At 37.5% G+C, this 24,381-nt stretch overlaps 1 protein-coding gene across 6 annotated transcripts in view; it reads left to right on the top strand.

Moving 5' to 3' along the window:
- LOC137236382 (phospholipase A2 inhibitor) overlaps window positions 1-24,381 on the top strand; it is a 400,946-nt gene that overhangs the window by 59,670 nt on the left and 316,895 nt on the right. For 5 of the 6 annotated variants that reach the window (XM_067758922.1, XM_067758919.1, XM_067758920.1 and 2 more), the window contains one exon: window positions 7,010-7,767. The exons of the other annotated variant lie outside the window; for it this stretch is intronic. The gene's annotated coding sequence lies outside the window, so the exon portion shown is untranslated. The remainder of the gene's footprint in view (window positions 1-7,009; window positions 7,768-24,381) is intronic. 6 annotated transcript variants of the gene reach the window in all.

Raw genomic sequence — 24,381 nt, 5'->3', positions numbered from 1 at the left:
GAAACTGCTTGCGTCAGCCTCATATTTCATACTCCTGTACGGTGCAGACATTGCGGATGCAATGAAATACCGAAAGCACTAAACCGAACTCACCTCGGCTAAATAAAGAGCCTATTTTCGAATTGTTTTAACTTTGAGAACAATTTCTGAAAAGAGTGCCCTGGTCGTTGCGGGAACATATCGATGTATTTTCTACAAGAAATGATCCGACGCTCACAAACTACAATGGAACTGCGGGAAAGTTGAGCAGGGAACCAATTTGCGAAGCGGGGTCGAATTCGAGATCAGAGCTACTTGCGAAAATATTACCACCTTACGGAAAGGCTGTCCAACCTAACTGCCTATGCTGTGTAAATACGTATAAACGACACACTCCACAGCTTTTTTAAATTCGAACACTTCTCTACACAGCGAAGTAGGGTCCAAAGTGTCTATTTTCGACCTATTCCCAGACCTTATCATTGATAACATGACTTGAGGAAGGGACTGATGGGATACGAGCAGCACATGACCGAGGTACCTACCTTTCACCAAATGAAAACATCTTCCTAGAAGAATAGCGTGGGAGTAGCCTTAAGCTGATACAGGGCGCTTCGGAACAGAAGTAACGCTAAACGAGGTGCGTTGTGTGGGCCGTGAGAAGTTTATGTTTTAACGGCAGTTCTTGATTTAACGTCAGTTCTTCAAAAGGCAAAGAGAGTTCTGCACTCGGAGAGTCTCGAATTGAGTCTTAATCTATGCATTAAACCTTTCCTACTTTTTTTTACACAAAACTACTACTGCGAGATGTGATTACCGGTCAGCTTGGCCGATGGGCTCGGCTCTTGATGTTCCTTAACTAGGCTAATAATAGGTGAAAGTAATGGCAGTCTTGAAGAATATAAAAAAAGTTTTAAAGACAGCCCAAAACTTCGCATTTTATTCCGAAAAATATTTAACTTGCTTTTCTACACAGATAAGCACAGAGTAACTTCCACACGAATTTTATCGATCCTTACGTCAGATGTATCGTGTATTGTATGAATGCATGTCATGTCTACAGCAAACGTGCTCTAACAAAAACCAGTTTAACCTCTGTCTATGTGAACCTATGCGAAAATGGGAAGATACCCACCCAAAAATGTACACATTATACAAGACTGAATTCGCTTGATTAAAAACCTTACAACATGAGCCCTGAAGTTTGTAAAGAGGTCAGTTGAATGCAACCTTCCCTATATCATAATCATACAATAATTGACGCTTAACATCGCTCACATTGGACGTTGTATAGAGAGGAGCAACTCTACCTTCGGTTATTTTAACCCAACTTAACTGGAGTCTTGCTCTCTGCTGCCAAATATGGGTAGGGATAGGAATATTTTATGGGCTCGAGCTTCCTTAGTCGCTTTCATCACATCACCCATCTTGCGCCTTCTTTTCGCTGTGATATGTTCATGAAAAACACCTTTAACATTACGTAACCATTTACTTTCGGAGAACTTTACTCTCGTAGATGTATGTATTTCAAGAATAATATTGACAGACTCAATTCGCCCCTTATTTTTTATTTTGTTATTTATCTCGTACAGCTTGGACGGTGAAAAGGCGATCAATATATGATGAAATTTTTTTGCCGAATAATAGAAGGGGAGTTGATTTGCGTCTCACACCATTACACATATTTCCGCTACTTACACTCAATTCTTTAATGTTAATAAGATTATCTTTAAGAGATTTTTTGCAGGGTACTTTAAAGATTCATATATGTTTTCAGTCATGTATAAATCCATGTGCAAATGCTTGAACGTGGCTTTTTTAACCCTTGTTTGAACAATCTATCAGCAACTGCATACATATCCACACTTGCATACATACAAACGAGAGGCAGCTGATAAGTTTGCAACCGGAAGTGGTTAAGAATGAAGCATCGCCGTTCTTCTTATGACAACGCGTAAAGCGAACTTTGCACAGGTCTCCTAATGCAGGTAGAGAATACCGGCCTACGTTATTGGTTTATAAACCCTAGCAAGGACGTTTTGAAATTTTTATTTTTAGAAGGTGTGCATATGACTCAAAATCTGAATCCGGAATACCTTGTAGATTACTAATAGGTATCCTGCAGGCAAAAGAACTGATCCGTCCCGTTCTTTTTAGGTTATATTATATAAATAAAATAATTTAAAAAAAATTTTAAAGTTAAACGGTTTTATTGAAAACAATACTTACATGAAGTATTAATAATACTAAAAGCTAGAAAATAATTAGGTAGGTCCTAGGTACTAGTCATCACACTCCTCATCAATCTAGGGCGTTGATCACACTGAGAAAAAACTTGAATGAAATGGCATTTAAGAAATTGTTTCCTCTTCGCATGGCCAAAATTTCTTCAAAATGAGGAAATGCGAATGAGGAAAAAATTTCTTACGTGCCATTTCATTTCCACTTTTCTTCAATCGGGAGAAATTTCTAAAAATGTGAGGCGTAGCATAACCTGATTAGGGTTCAGTTGGTCTTATATATGATTATCAATAGAAATTTGACGCATCCAACGTTTTTATTTAATTGTCTGATCAACGCCCTAGATTGCTGAGGAGTGTGATGACTAGTACCTAGGACCTACCTAATTATTTTCTAGCTTTTAGTATTATTATTACTTCATGTAAGTATTGTTTTCAATAAAACCGTTTAACTTAAAATTTTTTTTTTGAATTATTTTATTTTCAAGTTGTTATACTAGGTTCAAACACACACCAAATTGGCAATTTATACTGTTTGGGCAATTTATTACGCAATTTGTCATATAATAAATTGTAATAATAAATTGCCAATTTGAAAAAAATTGCGTGATAAATTGTTTCAAACTACAAATGCAACATTGTAAAATGTGTTTATTGAGTATATTTAAACGTCAGTTACGCATGGCTGAACTATATGGTTGGCTCATCTCATCAGCTGATTTTATGTCTTTCATTTCACTGGAGTAGGGATTGTCAAAAGAAGATGGCAAAATCAAAATGAAACCAAAACATTGAACACATTTTCTTACAACACACAAAAATTTCAAAGTTTTATGTTTTCATTCCATTCCATTCACCTAATACCAACACGCACATTTTGACAGTCTCAACAAAGATATGTTGTTACTGTAGAGATGAGCCAACCAGCTATCAAATTACTATTGTGTAAGCTAAATAGAGTTGTATGAACACCACTCAATTTAAGTCGAAAAAGCCTCAATTTATTTTTCTGTTTGAACATAGTATTAGTCTTTATTTAATTGCCTATTATTTCTTATTCTATTTAGTTCATTTAGTGACTCATTATTACAAGGACTCTTTCCTGCCAATTTGTTACAATATAAGTCCTCAATACATAATCCTTCCAAAGACTTTACTCGACTCTGCGCCACGTATGCTTGTCCCTCCTCCAACTCCAAAATATTTTGATGTCACTTCTACCGGACTGTATGTAATATTTGTCCCAAATATGAGCCAAATCGGACATCATAGGTCGCTTTCTATTCATGTATGTATTATGTGTTCCACATATGGACCAAATCGGACCACAAATACTATTTTTTTGAATATCTCGATCTTTGCGCCACCTAGCGGCGAGTTTTTTCATAGGTCGCTTTCTATTCTTGTATGTATTATGTGTTCCAAATATGAGCCAAATCGGACCACAAATATGATTTTTTTTTTAATATCTCGATCCTTGCGCCACCTAGCGGCGATTTTTTTTCATAGGTCGCTTTCTATTCTTTTATGTATTATGTGTTCCAAATATGAGATAAATCGGACCACAAATACGATTTTTGTGAATATCTCGATCCTTGCGCCACCTAGCGGTGACTTTTTCATAGGTCGCTTCATATTCTTGTATGTATTATGTGTTCCAAATATGAGCCAGATCGGATCATAAACACGATTTTTGTGAATATCTCGACCCTTGCGCCACCTAGCAGCGATATTTTTCATATGTCGCTTTCTATTCTTGTATGTATTATGTTTTCCAAATATGAGCCAAATCGTTCCACAAATACAATTTTTGTGAATATCTCGATCCTTGCGCCTTCTAGCGGCGATTTTTTTCTTATTATTGCATTATCATCGCGTTCTGAACTATATTCCAAGTTTCAACCTTATAGCTTATCGGGAAGTTACTTAAATTTCAATTACAAAATTCGTGCCAGCCAGCCAACCAGCCATCCAACCAACCAGCCTGTCAAGTCAAGCTAAATAAAACCGTTTAATAAAACCGTTTAAAAAGGACTGACAATTTGAACATGTACTTCTTATGCCACTGTGTGAAGATGTATTCAAAGAACAGCTTCGTTAACAAGATCATACGATGGTAGAACAGATAGGTCACGGTTTGGGGGAATTCAGATATTAGCTTGTGAGCTGTGAAACATTCTGTAAACTTTGGAAATTGTCGAGTTCTTTCTTCGATAATTACAAAGCTGTATGGGGATCATTTCGCAACTATTTACGGAACTATTTTCGCGATCACTTCAATCATTAGAGAAATACCTCGGTAAACTTCCGGACAGTGTCGGACTTTTATTGGGACCATTTTAGGACTTTTTGGGATCACTGTGGGTTCATGTTGTTCTCGGCTCTTTTAGAAACGCTGGAACGCCTGATTGATCTTTGCGTAAGGAGCAAGACTGCTCGAGATGTCCCTCTTAACATTGGGAAACAAATAAACTCTGGTAGAATTCATCAGTAGATTGTTGGGCGGCAGGGGTATAACGGCAGAGTGGGTGGAGCGAATGCTCAGAGAAATGTGAGAAGAGTCACGCCACCGGGAGGTGGGTGCCCTTTCTCCCCTGCTTTGGCTCATGGCAATGGACGACTTGCTTCAGGACATTAAGGGTAGGTACTGCTAATTATTGGTTTATGATAATGACCAGGCAATTATTGTCAGGGGTACGTCTATGAATACACTGAGGAACGTTTTACAGGATTATCTGGGTGTCATTAGCAGTTGGCCATTTTTTTACGCAAAAGTTACAATATTCCTTAATTTAGACCACCTTCTATTGGAGAGTACCGCTTGTGCTGTCTGACAGGGCTAAGTGTTTTGCGACCATACTTGACAATAAGTCGATTCTCCGCTATACCGGTAAAACGGCTACGTGGCAGGGAATAAAAGCGTGTGAATTCTAGGGACTCCAGCATTCTGACCGACTTTGCACTTATTCCCTGGCAGAGTAGATTACTGTGCGACTTCTACCTTTGTTGCCACATATCCCTTTCATATTGCTTCAAGGGATGAGTGTAGTGAAGAATTATTATATAGTGGAGACTTTGGAACTCCACTGGCCACTTGCTGTCTGCTCCTGAACAGATGGGCGTCGAGTCAGCTTAACAGGCGCTGGACTGCACTTCCTCTTGCCGTGTGTGGAATTCTTACTGGACCCCGCTGTTGACTCCAAACATTCGGCGGAGATATCCAAATTTGCAAAAGCTAAGCTATCTATGGTTATTAGAGTGTTAGCAGGGCACTGTCCAATGGGAGTACGTGCGGTACGTCCTAATATACTGGAGAGCCGTAGCTGTGGTAGCTGTATGGAAAACAACGAGGTGCAATCCGAAAGTAACTTTATGTTCAACTGTTCAGCCTTCGTCATCTTTACAACTCCTATAGGTGTGTAAGCCACGTTTGCTTGGATGTTATTTACCATGGCGCTTGTTGACTTCACCCTGCCTAGCAAGTTCGTCTGCAATACAATTTCCCTCAAGGTCCCTCTGCTCGAGCATCGATGTGAGGTGCACAAGTTTCTGTTGGGTCATCTCCTAAAGAGATCGGTGACAGTTATACTATTTTCCAACAGAAAAATAAATTGAGGCAATTCCGATTTAAATTGAGTGGTGTTCATACAACTCAATTTAGCTTACACAATATTAATTTGACTGACTGTCAAAGTGTGCGTGTTGGTATTAGGTACTTGGAATGGAATAAAAACATAAAGCTTTGAAATTTTTGTGTGTTGTAAGAAAATGTGTTCAGTGTTTTGGTTTCATTTTGAGTTTGCCATCTTCTTTTGACAATCCCTACTCCAGTGAAATGAAAAAAATAAAATCAGCTGATGAGGTGAGCCAACCATATAATTGAGCCATGCGTACAACTGACGTTTAAATCTACTCAATAAACAGATTTTACAAGGTTGCATTTGCAGTTTGAAATAATTTATTACACAATTTTTTTTAAATTGACAATTTATCATATGACAAATTGCGTAATAAATTGCCCAAATGGTATACATTGCCAATTTGGAGTGTGTTTGTATATAATATTAATGCTAGTTCATAATTGAACGAGTAACCCAAGGGATTTGATTGCTGCATGGCCATTGTCCTGAGAGAATTATCTTCGGGATGATTCCGGAACTATTTCGGGATCTTTTCCGTATTTCGGGATATTTTTGAGATCATATCAAACATTTTTTAAAATTACTTTTTTACAGGATCATTTAGTAAGTTTTTAGTTTAGTTTCGGAAACTCTAACGAACCGTTTTAGTATTATTTGCAATATAATTTCAAGATCGTTTCACGCTTGATTCGATGTTATTTTTGTGACTATTTCAGCATTTTTTCGATAAAAATAATATTTGTTTCCCAAGCGCGGATGAGTACGGAACTCATTACTAAGAAAATGCAGACCATGAACTCTCGCCCCATCTATGTATGTACATCACAAGGCGCGTTCCAGTAGGTGACCCCATTACACCAGTTCAACTTCGCTTTCAGGGCAATTGTCACCATTCACCTGTAGAATAGTTATTAAGCAGTCGGTCCTCGCCTCCAAGCCTTTTTGTATGTACGTACATATGTCCATCGGAAAATGTGAGTTTGCTTTAAGGATGCTGTAGATTTTTGCCGCGTTTGCAATGGAGCAAAACCACGAAGCAAACGTGGGAATAGTGAACTAAGCGTGCTTGTCCTATACAGAATATTAAAAGAAAAAAATAAACAGTTTTTGGTTAAATTTTTAACAAGATTTTTTTGTTCTTTTTTTCAGCGCCTGTATGATGTCACAGTGAGTGAAAAAAGTATACAGTAAAAAATCATCTGAGTTTGTTAAAAATATCTGAAAAAAAAAAAGAATTTAGAGAAGCAAGTTGGAAGTCTTGCAGTGTGGTAATACAAGTATCGGTGAGGACGCGATGTGCAATTATACGCAGTGAATAGCCCAACTACAACATTTGCAACAAAACACAGTTCTCACTGCAACTACACGCCGCGACCGCTTATTTGATCCATGCATATCACTTTGTCATTCAAAACCCACTTCACAGCATACGTTGTGGCTTAGACAGAAGTAATTTTGCAGTGAGGAGGCGCAGTTCTTGTAAAAAAAAAGAATGGAAACAACCCACCAGAAAAAATAACAACAAAAAATTTACAATAACAATAAACACTTCGCTTCCAACTGGCTGAGAGTAAATGTACAATACTGCAGAGCTTGAAGTGGTTTGGTGTTGGTCGCTGCCGTAAAACTGATGGCAGGAGTAGATACTTGAATTAGACAACATTCGTTCCCAGACAACAAAACAAGCAACTCCAAACCAGTAAAGGTGAATGCTGAACAACGAGTTTGTTGTTCAAAAGCATTTTGCGCCAACTTGTTGTGTCTACAAAGTTGCGTTGGCTATGGTTACGTGCTGTAGGTAAAATAGCAACAAAAACAAAGAAAATAAGTAAAAAAATCAAAACAATAAAAAACCGAGCAAAAAATTCGCAGAATATTACACCTCAATTGGCGAACGTGGTACAGAGGTGAGTTTTGTTATACTCAGCGTGCAAATATAGATTTCCATATATCAAAATGCTCAGGATTATGGTTGCCAGACGTCCCCACTTTCGGGGATTTGTCCCCGATTTCGACGATTTGTCCCAGCTTCCCCGCTTATACTCTAAATGTCCCGGATTTTACGATATATGAGCACTCATGTAATAATTATGTGCTTTTGTTGCTGACAACACGAATACGAATTTCGGAGGAGTTAATCGCAATGGAAAAAATAACATTTTCCATAGACTACAAAATCTCAATGCTTAATTGATTGGGATCGGATGTTCTGCACATATTATACACAATTCAGCCCATCATGGATTGGAGCAGTTTGTTCTATTTGATATAAATTGTATTGTGTACAAATTGTACGAACACTTCTCTATTTACACTGTTCGAATAACGGAATTGAAGTCCTTTTGCGAATTCGTTGAGACAGATTATAAAAATCTGCTCAATCATTGTAAAACGCGCTGGTTAAGCCTTTTCCCTACGGTCGAGTGGATTTTGAAAATGTTTGAAGACTTGAAATCTTATTTTATATTTAATCTTATTTATTTTTTATCTCAATATAGTGAAGTAGAACCATGCCTCTTTTATTTGCTTGAAAAAAGTGACCATCAATGATTCTTTGTTACATGATCAAATAGTAAATTTGAGAAAATGTTTGGAACCCAAGGCCGATGATCACGATTTTTATGCACAAAAATCTGCAAGCGCCAAAATGGCTGCGTTTTGTTCAGCTAATAAAGATTTCGAAGGATATTCGGAAGTTCTCAAAATCGCTCAATTTTTCTATTCGATACCATGTCACAATGCGAACTGCGAAAGAATATTCTCCTTAATGAGCTCGCAATGGACAAAAGAAAGAATTCGTTTGACTGTTGAAAATGTTGGGCACATCCTTCGAGTGGAGTTTAATTTTTCAGATTTTACATGTCTCGAATTGCAAAAAATTTTAACCCTTTCTGAGAATGCTGAACTTTTGAAAAAAATCAGCAATTCCCAGAAATATGTCGGGAAGTGCTGACAGAAAAAGAGCATCAGGTTCTTGAAATTAGAAGTAAAGAAAAGAATGTATAAATAATTATCTGTAAGAAACAACATGTTTGTGCGAATTGTTAAATTATTTACAATATTCCCCTACCCTTTATACATTTTTTTACATTTGTTTGAGTACAATTGCCCGTCTTCGACTGCGTTTAGAAGGTTAAACTTGGTCAAACTTTTTACTATTGAAATTTGATTACCTTTTTTGTTGGAAGTGTCCCCGATTCATGTCTCGGGCATCTGGTAACCCTACTCAGGATGAAAAAAGGAATTGATTTAGCCATGTCCGTTTGTTCGCCCGTTTATCTGTGCACGCGGCAAATCGAGTAAATATTGAGATATCTTATTGAAATTTGGTATATGGGTTCTTTGCCACTCATCTCCCATCGCTGTTTAAAGTGAGTGAAATGTGATGATAAATAACCAAGTCCATTTTTAAACGGTTTTATGTATAAATATAAAATTTCGGAAAACACAAAAAACCTGATCATTTAGTAAATAATACACCGAGAATGTTAAACATTGATGTGTGGACTGATATTGAGACTCTTGATCAAAATTTGTAAAAGTTTTTGAAAATGGGCGTGGCACCACCCACTTGTGATAAAATCAATTTTATAAATATAAAAAGAAAACAAAAAACCGTTAAACCTATCATAAAAAATTTCAGCGTAGAGCTTGCCTTTACTATAAGAAATTCCTCCAACAAAAATTAACGAAATCGGTTAAGGACCACGCCCACTTTTATATAAAAATTTTGACGTGGGTCGTGGACGAATAAAATAAGCTATATTTAAAAAAAAAAAATAGCTTTATATCAATGGTATTTCATTTCCCAAGTGCGAATATAACAAGAAAAAGGAAACAATTAAAATATTTTAAAATGGGCGTGGCACCGCCGCTTTTGTAACTAAGCAGTTTTCTATGTTTCGGGAGCCGTAAATCGAAAAAAATTAACTGATCGTAATAAAATTGGGTGCACATATTTTCCCTATAGCAGGAAATATTTTAAGAATAAATGGACGAGATTGGTTAAAGACCACGCCCACATTTGTATAAAAGATGTTTAAAAGGGTCGCATGCTAGAATAATAAGCTATATTTTAGCGCAAAACAGTTTTGTATCAAATTTTATGGTAAGAGTAATTGGGAGAATTTTCTTTAAATGGGCGGTGCCACGCCCATATTTCGATACAGTATAGCGCACAATTTCTAGAGTCTCAAAAAAAATAAAAATGTCTCATAACAGAATTCGATACACATGTTAGGCTTATAACAAGAAATATTTCTAGAAAAATGGCCTAGATCGGTCAAAGCCCACGCCCACTTTTATTTAAGAGATTTTGGAAAAGTTCATAGATTAATGTGTAAATCTATTCGAAACATTGTTTTATATCGTTGAAATTTTAAAGTGTCATTATAACAAGAAAACCTAAAATTGGAAAATTGTATGGGCGTAACACCGCCACCTTTTTTGTCTCAAGTTTTTGGGGACGTATCTCGTGCCGCTTACTGAAATGAACTGTGCAATTGAAACTCACTATGAGTATATAATGTTCGGTTACACCCGAACTTAGACACCCTTACCCTTGTCCATTTAACGCAACTTATCTTCTCAAAAGCAGGCCCGGCAGTCGTTACACATATCGTGGCTTCTGTACACAAAACTCCTTCCTTTTGCCCCCCTCATTCCTTCACTTAATTCACTCTCCATCTAACTCTCCCCCTCTTTGATAGCCGAAAGTTTACTTGATGACTTGATAAACTCTCATTTATTCTAAAGGCTTAGTATAAAAAAGGCCAACCTCTGCCTGTTGATCTACAAAAATACTTCAGTGTCGAACCTCGGCAGTGGCTTAGCAAGCCCACGGCATGTATTTCTGATATGAAAAAATACCGTTAGCAGTCGGCGTAAACCATGTAGCTCAGGCAATTTGTGGGAAATATTAACAACCAACACACCACAAACCTACTGAAGATCGGCCTAAATCTATTCGGAGGCAAATCGTACAAAAGTATATTATTAAGGAGAGGATACGGGAGAAATGCGCTGTCCTTTTGTCGGAAAATTCTACGTCCATATTGTACATCTAACAATGGATTGAGGTTGATCTATTCCACCGCGGATCGAAGCCTGGTCACGCTAATGGTAATGCCACATATTTTTCATCCATGCGGTTCTCAGGCTTACCCTCAGAGAACAAAATTGTACCCTGTGATATAACGAGCTAAATTGAAAGGCGTGACAGTAACTTGGCACCTTCATCAATTAAGTCCTCGATGACCTTATTTGCAACGTGGGCGAAGCGAATGTCAACAATAATGGAAATCCATGTCGATGTCATTACTCTACCGACTCTTTGGCACCCAAAAATACTGGGATGGCGTTCGATAATGATAAGCATTTCGGCTAGCATGCACCCGCAATTGCACCTAAAGTTCAGGGCCTTACAAAAATCATCGAGTCTTTCGCTGGCAGCACTTGGGGCAAAGACAAAGGATTGCTGCTGTTGTTATTGAAGTGATAAATACATTCACCGAGCGATTTGAGGAGTGTTATCGACGTTGGTGGCAACATTAAGGTCCCTCCCAACCATCTCGGGAACCATTTAATATGACCACATCGAATCTTCCAGGCCATACCGTTAGGTTCCGTCATAGCTACCTTTAAGGCTATTAGTGAGCCGCTTGTGTACTACGCGTCGTCGAAATGGTCGTCGAGCTTTAATGAAACACTCTGGAGGGAACTGCAGGCATGCCAAAACACCGCGCTCAGAACTGCCACGGACTGTCTTCGTCGTTTGTGGCCAGAATATCATCTACGCTGTGAGGTGGGAATACTTCCCATAAAGAAGGGAAACGATATACTTAACAAACAGTTTCTGTTCTTTCCCTCCTTTCATCTGAATACTATAATTGATAAGACTCTTCCTTATCCCGAATCAATGTGTCCTTGCATGACTCCAATAAACTTTTCTCTGATCCAACCCTATTGAAACTGCAAGTTTCCTACGACTACCGTTAGAGTATATCGATGACAATTTACTCCCTGATTGGAGTGCTTGAAAATCTACAAAAGAGTTGGGCAATTGCTGAAGCGTTTCGAACTCCTGCAGGAACAACAATAAATATCTGATATAGATAGTTTTTAAGAACAGATTAAGGGTAGAGTTAGGAAACAAGTCCTAATGGAATACTTACTTACTTACTTAATTGACGCTTAGTCCTTAAAATGGTTTTAGCCGTCCCACAAGTCGCGCAGTTGCTTCTTTGCTGGGTTAATTGGCGCTCACTGGTAATACCAAGCGAACTTAAATAATTTTCCACCCGATCCTTCAACTGCCTCTTCTTGGCTGGAGATGATGATCTCCGAATAGGAGTGGAGCATATTATTTCCAGCACCCCTCCATTTTCGCGGTGCCTAAAGAGGAATCGAAAATTTGCGAGCAGACTGCAGACCGTACACTCCGACCCTGACGATCCACTCTATCAATACTTCGAGCATCTTTCAAGTGGAAGTGCATATACGCTATGGGCTGAATCTGAGCTATGGATTTGTTAATGGTACCATCTTGTTGCTGCTGTTGATGTTGTAACCGCATAAATACTTCCCGAGTGTTTAGGTAATTAAACCGATCTGTCCAATGGCATCGGAAAATTTCGTTTATAGTTCAAACTCCCGGGCCTGTGGATTTTAGTTGCTTTCCACAACAAACATGCCTTACAGTGTTTTTATTTCTGTTGTAGCGATAATGTCCTTATCTACTCCGCAGGTTTTGGGAAGTGTTATCGATGTTGGCGGTTCTTTGCTGGACATAGATCCAGTATGTTCCAGTAACAAGCACCATTAAGGTCCAGTGCGACGATGCTTGGGACGATTTAATATGACCACATTTAACCTTCTACGCCATAATAAGGATCATCGCTGTACTTAGCGATAGTTAAGTAGCACTGAAGCTATTGCCACAACCGAAACGAAGTCGGCAGTAGTCTTGAAGTGGTATCAACTATGCTGAGAGGAATCCACATGCCACTCAGCAAATCAACTCTGGCCACACTTTTAGCTAATTGCGAGTACCGGTTCCAGTGCTATTACGGTATGAAGCCGGGAAAACTGTCTCACACGATTATGCAGATCCATATCTTACATCATCCAACGCTTCATGTGTAATTGTATGACAAATAATCCTAGACGAAAAATTAAGTTAACATCTGAACGGAAATGACAAAAATCGCTTTTGGCGACAGTTTGCAGGTTTGTTTGTCATGCTCTTAGCAAACTTTTGAAACCAACGATGTGCGTACCTTTTGTATGTGTTTAACTCACATGCCACTCACTCACTTTGTTGACAAGCAAACGCACTTCGGGAAGGCAAAGTAACAAATACATAGTGCAACTGACAAACTTTAGCAACCAAACTCAATGTTTCCATTCCGTCGCCATTTAGCCATTTAGCAAAACTCTGACTTCTCATCACAAACTTCTTGTTACAGGATAATTGAAAATTTACGTGAATGGAAATGTTGGCACAATTGAATGTTGTCAAGAGTTAAGAAAGACTGTTTGTTTGGATGAGTAGGTATATACGAGATCTGGTACTTTTAGTTTCGGAGCAGCTGCTTGTATAGTAAATCAAGTCCATAGATATTTGTGTTGGGTATCTACTTCGCGTTAAGCTGGGCCGCACTATATTTTGCATCCCATAGAGTTTAACACCAGAGAAATTTCTCATTTATTGGCGTATTGATTTTAGATGTGTGGCCATCATTCCTTGCGGTATTGGGATCTGCAGCTAATTATCCGTTACTCTTTGTACAACTCGTTAGGCGTAACTGAGTACTTTCCTGAGTTAAAAAGAGCGCAATCAAACATCAAAAAAAAGGACTGAAGGACTAACAATGGTCTTGGGAAGTGTTATCGATGTTGATGGTCCTTTGCCGGTTATAGATCCGGTACCTTCGGTACCAAGCACCATTATGGTACTAACCAGACCATCGCGGGAACGATTAAAATGTACACATTAAACCTTCTAGGCCATCTCAGTTTCTAAAGGGTTGGGTCAGAAAGACATGAGTGTTGAGGAGTTGGTTCCACATTGCATGCAGGACATACATGCGGTTGTCCAATTGCTTCACATATAACTATGGGCGTGTCTTTGTCGTTTCTGCCAGCGTGAGACTTGAAAAATATTGTTATGGATCTAAACTTTAGGAACGATTGCAGGACAGTCGGTAGCGTTATGCTATAAACGTGGATGTCCAATATTGCCGACTTACTTTGTCCACGTTGTAAATAATGGTGTGTTCTTTTCTGGAAAACCCTACCCTCATGTTGCAATCTTTAATTCTATCTTTTGAACTAGGTGACCTAGAACTCTGCAAAATGACTGAATTTGTAGGTAATGGTGCCTCTTTTCTTTATAAAAGGGAAGTAATTTGTGAAACGAACACATAAATGTACGAAAGAGTAGAGAAGAACCAACAGGGTGACACTATTTTCATAAAAGAAAACGCCATAAGATTGCAGAGGATTCGGTCGGTAATAATGCCAAGTTAAGAGAGGCAAAAAAACGAGAAAGACTAGGAAGGTTATTGTTAAATTTACAACATAGCCCATCAGTAAGAGGCCGAGGGATTGTTGCCATTATCATACCATCATCGACGTAAGAAACTCCTTCGGATGGGGATGAAAGCTACGATAAGTACATATTAAACAAAAGCGGGAATAGAAAACTACACTGATTAAATAAGATTAAACTGAAAGAAGTTTATTTACGAAGTATCAACCCTTCTTATACGTCTTATAATCTTTCATAATGCGGATGCAATCTCTGCTCCTTCATCTCGGCGGCCACCGTGGTGTGGTGGTTACGTGCTCTGCCTACCACACCAAAGATCCTGCATTCGATTCCTTGGCAAAACAACATCAAAAATTAAAGCGAGGTCACCCCTCGGCAGTGATTCGGTGTAAAACATGACGATCCCGTCCCGCAAACTTGTAAGACAAATTATAAAAAGGGGAAAGGCGCAAATTGGAAGAGAAGCTCGGCCTAAAATCTTTTCGGAGATTATCGCACTTTGAAATTTATTTATTGAATATCTGCTCCTAGCATACGGGTGTCAACTGAGTAAGGATAAGCGTTAACTTGAAATTAACGGGTAAACTTACTAGCAAACTTAACTTTGAATTTTACTTTAACTTTTGTAATTTAAAAACTATAGTTTTTGAGTTGTATTCGCACATATACATATATACATATACACCGGAAGAGTCACCCACACTTGGACCACTTCTGATTTCTTCAGCGTGGTGTTCTATAATTGTTTCTAATTAGGTGTCGCTTTGCTTTCTCCATAATGTCCAAGAGTAGTGAGTCAAAAATGTTCTACCATTGATCGGTGACATTGATAGGTCGACGATTGCTTTAAGGGAGGAATTGCAAAGGCAGAGTCGCATGAACAGCTTCAAGGCGGTAGTGCTCCGAGTAAATATTTCGACTTCTTAGACTGTTCACATCCAAGACTCTGAAGGTGAGTAGGGCGTCACAGTCTTGCCGCCGATCATGCGGTACTATAAATTATCATAGATTTTAAACCGCGGCGAAGTCGATCAACCTTAAACAGTTGAATTGCTTTAAACTATGGAGACAGAATATCTTCCTCAAACATAATGCAAATTGACATCTAGTTTCATCTACATACATATTGGGTAGCATACGAAATCAGCTCCGAGAACCTAAATTTTTAAAATTCTTACTTAATGCCCACAGCGCCTTCTTCGCTCAACGAGCAAGACGCCACTCCATGAGTACTACATATAATTAATAGTTAGGTATGTATGTAACTATGACGACGTAGGTATTATTTACAAGCCAACCTAATAAAACCACACTGCGTTTTTTTAGCGCACGCAAACAACCGGCGTTTTTTGCCCTAACCCAAATAAGCATGCGTTGCGACAATATAAAGCATGTATGCAAAAGTCAAATTTAAATGTCACGCAGAACGAAAATTGGAAATCGAGTTAGGTTTTCACGCAGCAAATTCAATTTGGGTTGCTCTCATACAAGTTGTATGTGCATTAGACATTTTTTACAGAAAATGACTTGCGTGCGTTTATATTAGGTTGGCTTGTTAAAGTGTGTTGTCTACAGCGACTGTCAGTTTAAATATTTGTTGATTAAAGCTCGTATGTCGGATAAAATTTGCATCAAATAAGGAGCGCTGGTAAAAAAGTACCCCTAAAGTGCAACTTTATTAAGTTTTTTATCTGCTAATCATCAGACCTAACAGGTAGAGTAAATGTATGTGCAAGTTTTTGTCAGTTGAATGTCATTTCTCTGACTTCCGAAATTGGAGGGAACGTTCTATCTCAAAATTTCGAGGAAAAACTCCCTTATTAAATGTGAAAGCAGCATACCTATTTTTTACAATCGATTATTCGTCTAACCGACTAGTCGATTAGCGACTTTTGCAATGACTAAAAATCGACTAGCTAGTATTCGATTTCATAAGAATCGATTAACTGCCGTTATTCGAATACTGACACTTTCTTGCGAATAAAGCTACAGAAAAGGTAGCTGGGCATGCACCTTCCTTTCTAGTTCTGTGGTAGCCAAAAAAGCAATTGCAAAATATGTGAGCTGAAGATGGCTTAGATTAACTCCACAACGTCTTTACAAATAGTAGCGCTCATTTAAAACTACAAACAGAAAAATATTCGGATAGTCGAATCTGTCACTAATCCAATGCAAACAACTTGTCGATGAGGGATAAACGAATATTTTACTATACAATTTTTGCTAATGGACTAATCGATTATTCGGATAATCGTTTATCAAAAGCTTTGGTGGGTATCTACCCTTACCTACTTAAGTTAGATTGAACTTTGAAATCTCATAGAAACAGTTTGAACGATCCCATGCAAACGCTTCGTAGATAGTATGGCTCTTGATTAGTCGAACAGCAAACATGCTTTGGTAAAATAATCGATTATCACTAATAAACTAATTTTTTGAATTCAATTAGTGACAGATTCGACTATTTGAATAATTTTTTTTTTTTTTTTTGTAACTTGTATTGAGCTCTGCGATGCGTGAAGACACTGTCGAGTTATTGTTAGCTATCAGTAGCCCACACATCTTGCACTTTGCTTCCTTGGCATCTACACCATTTCTAGGTGTAAATGCGAAAGCGTCATATGGAAATGAGAAAATTCGAAAGGGTCAATTGTAATTGAGTAAACTTAGTTGAAAATGGGAATAGTCAATTCTTAATGCGAAAGCGTTTTATGGACATGTTTAACTTATTTTTAATTAATAACGCTTTTTTACTGCTATCTAACAGATGTTTATTTCTCACAAATGTTGGCTTTGGTGACACCACCTCGGAGAAGATTTTTTTCAGTTATAAACTGGAGAAATGTGTTGGATATTCATTTGACAGCTGTACATTTCTCAAAATCTCTCAAAGGCCGGAAAATAATTTGAGAATGACGTTGGAGATCAATTTGAGAATTATACATTTTACAAAATTTCTCAAAGGTTGGATAGTGATTGGAGAATAAAGTTGGATATAACTTGATAACTATCTGGTTTAAGAATAATTCGAGAATGATGTTGGATATTAACTCCCGATCTAGATACATATATATTTCTCTAAGGCTGGAGAAATATTTTTTACATCTTTGTTGGGTAAAAAAAAAACCAGCTGTTGCCGTGTCTACAAATAGTCTAGATAATAAAAGCCTATGTTGGCGTACAAAAAAGCTTACCCCAAAAGCGGCTTTAAACTGTGACTGAAAAACTGCTCAGTAGTTAAACTGGAGTTTAAATTTGATTAGAGTTTAAGCAAACTTAGTTTAAGCTTAACTTAACCAGCTACTCCAAAAGGCGAATGTTGCTCCAATTAATGAAAGAATATATGTTTCGCTGCTAATATGCGATGGCGTGACATTACAAAGCTGACATTAAGAAAATGTACACAAAAGTTATACTTGAACTGAATATGCAATCACTAAACACTTCAAAACTGTCTTATTCCTCATGAGCTAATTCTTATTAATGTTAGTTGGAATGAATGCTCCACAAAGTAAGGAATTGTTTTTAATATTTTGTAATTCTCTAGGCCTAAATATTCCACAATAACAACACGATGTTTTTTATAGAAATTATTTCATACATCTTAAAGTTAGGTTAGGTTGGTTGTCCGCAGCTCCAATTAAGCGAAAACAACCCACTTGACCATGTTCACGGTCCGTTGTGCTGCTTTAAATCGTTTGCAAAGAAAACAAAAAACATGAAAAAAGAATGTTAAAAATCTTTATTGTACATATGTATATATAACTTGAAAGGATACCTCATTTGTTATGGCAAATTGCTGTTTTGCAACCAGGAGAATGAGATTTGGAGAAAAACCCCGAATATTTGACCATCGAAATAAATTTAATTGTACGCTAAGGTCAAGTATATCACACATACACATACATAAACACCTACAAATACGGGTCATGTTTCAGCGAAATGATGGACTTTCATCCCTTCAGCTCGTTTATCACAAGAACCGGACATTTTCAAGTAATTATTAATTTGAAAACGAAGCATTTATCTCTTTTCGCAAACTTGAAACTTTAAACTGCTTTGCTTTAACATAAAACTGCGTGAAAAAATAAAATAACTCCGTCCTCGTGGCAAATACTAAAAGTTTTCTAGGACCCAGCTTAATTGACCTCGAGGCCCCTTATACCTGGAACCGTGACCAGGCGAGTGAAGGACACGAACACAGAACGTACCCAACTGTTTCTTCCTGCAGCTCGCTCTACTCTCTTCAGAGATATGAGCCACTTTTTGTCTAATATAGTAGAGTTTTTGCACATGATCTTAGAAATTTTCCAGCCCCGCTCTTCTGTCCACGCCTTTCCTGCTCGATGGATCATATGCAACTACTGTCTGCTTTTGATTTCTTTCAATGGATTGGGATCTTTTCCGTCGATGCAATGAGTGCTGCACCCTCTTTTGTCAACACAACGGCCTTTTCTTTGCCTTCTATCCTTTTATGACTGGGAACCAAATACAGATGTGTGATTCAGCCTGAGCGAAGTGTTGCCAATGCCTCATTGCATTCCAGGACACTTTTTGATGAAGTGTAAGATTATTGCCTTAATCGCCGACTGATCATCAATATATACATATTGATGCGACTACAGCTTAAGCACCCTTCCTCCGGAACTTCCGCTGCTATCTTCACGGCTAAAATTTCCGCCTGAAAGACGCTGCAGTAATCTGGCAGTCTGTAGGGTCTACACAGCAAACAGCAGATCCGACCTCTTCCGTTAATTTGTAGCCATCGGTATATACGTTGTACCATTTCTGCACCCTGCCGCCAACCCTCCGGCTCATGTGTAGCCCCCAGAACTCTTTCGAAGCTCAGGCACGGGGCCATAACTATAAATACACTATTTTTTATACTCAGCTGAGCAGAGCTCACAGAGTACATTAATTTTGTTCGCATAACGGTACCGCGTAACGGCATAAACTAATCGACATAGATATAGACTTCTATATATCAAAATGATCTGGGCGAAAAAAGAAATTCATTTAGCCATGTCCGTCCGTCCGTCCGTCTGTCCGTCTGTCCGTAAACACGGTAACTTGAGTAAATTTTTACGTATCTTATTTAAAATGAACGAAATCGGACTATTACCACGCCCCCTTTTTCGATATCGAAAATTTCAAAAAACCGACAAAATGCGATAATTCATTACCAAAGACGGATAAAACGATGAAACTTGTTAGGTGGGTTGAACTTATGGCACCGCCCACTTTTAAAAGAAGGTAATTCGTTGAAGATATCATTATAAAATTTGGCAGTAACATTACTCCTATTACTATAGCAGTAATGGCCGGACATAGATCTCTATCGTGTCGATAAAAATTATGACTACATTGAATCTTCCAGATCATGCCGAAGAGTTACTTTAACCATTGGAGCATTTGAACGTTGAACTAAGTAAGAAATAAAGTCCTCATTCTATATGCTATTTATCGTATCCATACTCCTTTAGGAGGCAGAAGCCTGGACGTTAGCAACATCCGATTACACTACTGGAAGAGTCCGGGTAGAAAGTTCTTGGAAAGAGTTATGTAGATATACTCGTGGGCGACAGCGTGTACCGCAGTTTTAAGGGCGTATAAACGGCGTATTAAGAGAGAATAGAGGTTAATCGAATGCCAAGTTCGGAGAAGCCTCTCCGAGGCCTACGCAAATTTCTATGGTGAAAGATAAGGTACTTCTTTTCATATAGGGAAGCAGCATAATATAAAAATTCATGCTTATGTGAGACTGTCCGAACATATTCGTGCAATCAATTTTAGACATTCCAATATTTTAGTGTGGTAGAGTTGTGCCCAAACAGTCTGGACTGTAGACATATGCAGTTAGCTTTTTGCAGCTATAAAAAAGTTTATTGCTTTGGCCACAGTAAATAAAATATCTTGAACCAACCTTTTGTTGTCAGACAGCAAGTTCACACAGCATTCTCAACGGATCATATTTTTGTACACAACACATTTACCCTGAGGTGAAACGAGCTAGTTTTAGACTACTTCTAATATGAGCTTAAGATAGCGGTTTTTTGTATTTTAGGCGAACCGTTGTTTACTGAATATCTTACGAGGTGAAAGGTTCCTTATTTCAACTAATTATACCAGTGTCAAATAAGTTCACTCAATGCACCAGCCTTTGGCACAGCGGCTATGATATTGCAGTTGCGATCGTTTGGCGCGAGTTCAATCACCGTCTAACTCGGAAGTTTTTTAAAACTATTTTTTTATCTTCTATTTTTATACTCAGCTGAGCAGAGCTCACAGAGTATATTAACTTTGTCCGCGTAACAGTAATCCGTAACGGCATAAACTAATCGAGATAGATATAGACTTCTATATATCAAAATGATCTGGGCGAAAAAAGAAATTCATTTAGCCATGCCCGTCCGTCCGTCCGTCCGTAAACACGATAACTTGAGTAAATTTAGAGGTACCTTGATAAAATTTGGTATGTAGGTTCGTGGGCATCCATCTCAGATCGCTATTTAAATTGAACGAAATCGGACCATAATCACGCCCACTTTTTCGATATCGAAAATTTCGAAAAACCGAAAAAGTGCGATAATTCATAACCAAAGACGGCTAAAGCATTGAAACTTGGTAGGTGGGTTGACCTTATGACGCAGAATAGAAAATTAGTAAAATTTTGGGCAATAGGCGTGGCACCGCCCACTTTTAAAAGAAGGTAATTTCAAAGTTTTGCAAGCTATCATTTGGCAGTCGTTGAAGATATCATGATGAAATTTGGCAGGAACGTTACTCCTATTACTATATGTGTGCTAAGGAAAAATTAGCAAAATCGGATTACAAACACGCCCACTTTAAAAGAAAAATTTTTTAAAAGTCAAGTTTTAACAAAAAATTTAATATCTTTACAGTATATAAGTAAATTATGTCAACATTCAACTCAGTAATGATATGGTGCAACAAAATAAAAAACTAAAAGAAAATTTCAAAATGGCGTGGCTCCGCCCTTTTTCATTAATTCGCCTAGAATACTTTTTAAAGCCATAAATCGAACAAAATTTACCAATCCTTGTGAAATTTGGTAGGGGCATAGATTCTATGACGATAACTGTTTTCTGTGAAAATGGGCGAAATCGGCTGAAGCCACGCCCACTTTTTATACACAGTCGTCCGTCTGTCCTTCCGCTGGCCGTTAACACGATAACTTGAGCAAAAATCGACATATCTTTACTAAACTTAGTTCACGTACTTATCTGAACTCGTTTTATCTTGTTATAAAAAATGGCCGACATCCGACTATGGCCACGCCCACTTTTTCGATATCGAAAATTACGAAAAATTAAAAAAATGCCATAATTCTATACCAAGTATGAAAGAAGAGATGAAACATGGTAATTGGATTGGTTTATTAACCCAAAATATAACTTTAGAAAAAACTTTGTAAAATGGGTGTGACACCTACCATATTAAGTAGAAGAAAATGACAAAAGTTCTGCAGGGCGAAATCAAACGCCCTTGGAATCTTGGCAGGAATACTGTTCGTGGTATGACATATATAAATAAATTAGCGGTACCCGACAGATGATGTTCTGGGTCACCCTAGTCCACATTTTGGTCGATATCTTGAAAACGGCTTCACATATACAACTAAGGCCACTCCCTTTTAAAACCCTCATTAATACCTTTAATTTGATACCCATATCGTACAAACACATTCTAGAGTCACCTCTGGTCCACCTTTATGGCGATATCCTGAAATGGCGTCCACCTTTAGAACTATGGTCCACTCCTTTAAAAAATACTCTTTAATACCTTCCATTTGAAACCCATGTCATACAAACACATTCCAGGGTTACCTAGGTTAATATTGCTAAATGGTGATTTTCCCTTATTTTGTCTCCAAAGCTCTCAGCTGTTCGGTTACACCCGAACTTAGCCTTCCTTACTTGGTTTAACTAATTTTTCATTCAGTTCCATTCACATATGCACAGGCACATAATTCTCAAACTTGTTATGAAATGTTTAAGTATGTGTATATTCAGATTGCATCATCAAAGAAGAAGAAGGCCTCAATAAAATAAATATATGAATAAATGCATATTATGCATTTTTTCTAATGCTTTGGATTTTAATAATATATATTTTTTTGTTTATATTAATTATTTTTATTAATAAAAAATTATTATGAATAAAAAAAAAATAAATAAATGGGTACTAATTAATAATTGAAAAAATTATCTTTCCACTCCCACCGATGCACATAGAGGTAATTGAGCAATCTGGGCGGCCAAAAATCAATTTTCCAAAACGCAGCAAATAAAAAAAATTATATTTAGTAAGCCAATACTCTAGCTTCTATTATTGAATCAATAATTATTTATTTTGATAATTCAAATGCCTAGTGTGGACATCCACTCAAAGTTGGACCATTAGTGCGTATCTTGCGGCAGTTTTTTCACGTTCTTAGAGTATATACATTTTCAATTGAAATTTTATGGGTTGAGTGAAGTTTATAAAAAAGAAGCCATGGATTCTTATGAAACAGGTAAGTGTGTATAATGTTTATGTATTTTAAGATTTATATGGTCCTTAACGCCTTCGTATTACAATTTTTAAAAAGTGATGTATTGGGGGCAAACTTTTTTCCCAATTTTTTTTTCCAAAAGGTTTTTGTTTTAGTGCCCCGCTTTGCCCCGCATTGATTCAATTTTTTTTAGAAAGCCTGTGCTTTGTTAATTTAAATAGTGGAAAGATTGGTCCCGCTTATTCCCACTTTTTGAAAAAAATAGGTAATTTTGAGCGTTGCACAGTGGTGCCATCTCCATAGGGTGACCAATTTTGCTGAAATTCGGCGCGTGATCTTGTTGTAGCATAAAAAGAATATATACGGAAATGGTGATGACTGGTACCGTGCCACGCCCCTAATCTTGTGGGCGGTTATATTAAAAGATGTCTGATTTTCATGAAACTCAGTTTGGACGTTAATCTCACGTTTAGAAACGCAATTGTAGAATTTGATCTTCTTTCGTGAATCAATGTGCTGATACAGAATCCTAGATCTATTTGACCAATGTACCCAAAAACTGCAATCGATGACTAACATTTTTTTTGTGTGTTCTGTATATAGCTGTATTAAGATTTTTTTTAAATTAAGGTTTCTCTGGTCGAATAATCAACCGTAACGAATTATTCAATCACATGAAAGCATAAGATGCGGAAAGTATAAACGAGAAATTAAACAGTTTAGACAAATACCTTCGAAACTTGGGGCCTTATTCAAAAAAAGATACCATTGAAACTCGAAAGAGACATACGTCGTTTGAAATCCAAGATGATGACCTGCCTGACATACCCTCTGATGATGAGCCCTAAAGAATGATAACTAACCATGCGACTGGACTTCTGTTCCAAATAACAGTGTATCGGATTGTGATACGAGTTTTAGCTTTAGTATTGATTATTTACTAGTCTGGTAATACCGCACACGTAAGCCATGTATAGAAATTCATTATTTTTCCGCAGGCTTAAATTTTTTTGATAATTACTTAATAAATTGTGTTAGAATTCGCGTTCCCGTTGTACATTATTATACTAGAATGAATTATTATACTAGAATGTCCGTAGACTTTTTCGGACCACTTTATATATAATAAATTAAAATAAATAGTTAAATATAACTGAAATCACCATGAGTAACATAAATAAACTATTTAAAGCCAAAAAATAATTTTGGCCGCCCATATTGCTCAAATACCTCTATGTGCGACGATCAAGCACAAACCGTTCACGAATTGAGACCGAAAAATGTTAAATATACCACAAATCGTTCTCGAAGCGTGAGAACGAAAAATCTTAAATCAAGCCCAGGTAGTGCTTGAAATGAGTACAGAAGGTTCCCACATCAATACCAAACTGGTCATAAAATACGATCGGTGTGCTTGAAAAAACTGTTCTTAACACAACCCGGTCACGAGTTAAG

The sequence above is a fragment of the Eurosta solidaginis genome, chromosome 1 (genome assembly GCF_040869045.1).
Source record: "Eurosta solidaginis isolate ZX-2024a chromosome 1, ASM4086904v1, whole genome shotgun sequence".
Taxonomy (NCBI): Eukaryota; Metazoa; Arthropoda; class Insecta; order Diptera; family Tephritidae; genus Eurosta; species Eurosta solidaginis.
Note: the sequence above shows the minus strand (reverse complement) of the source record. Positions and strands in the feature narration are given on the sequence as shown.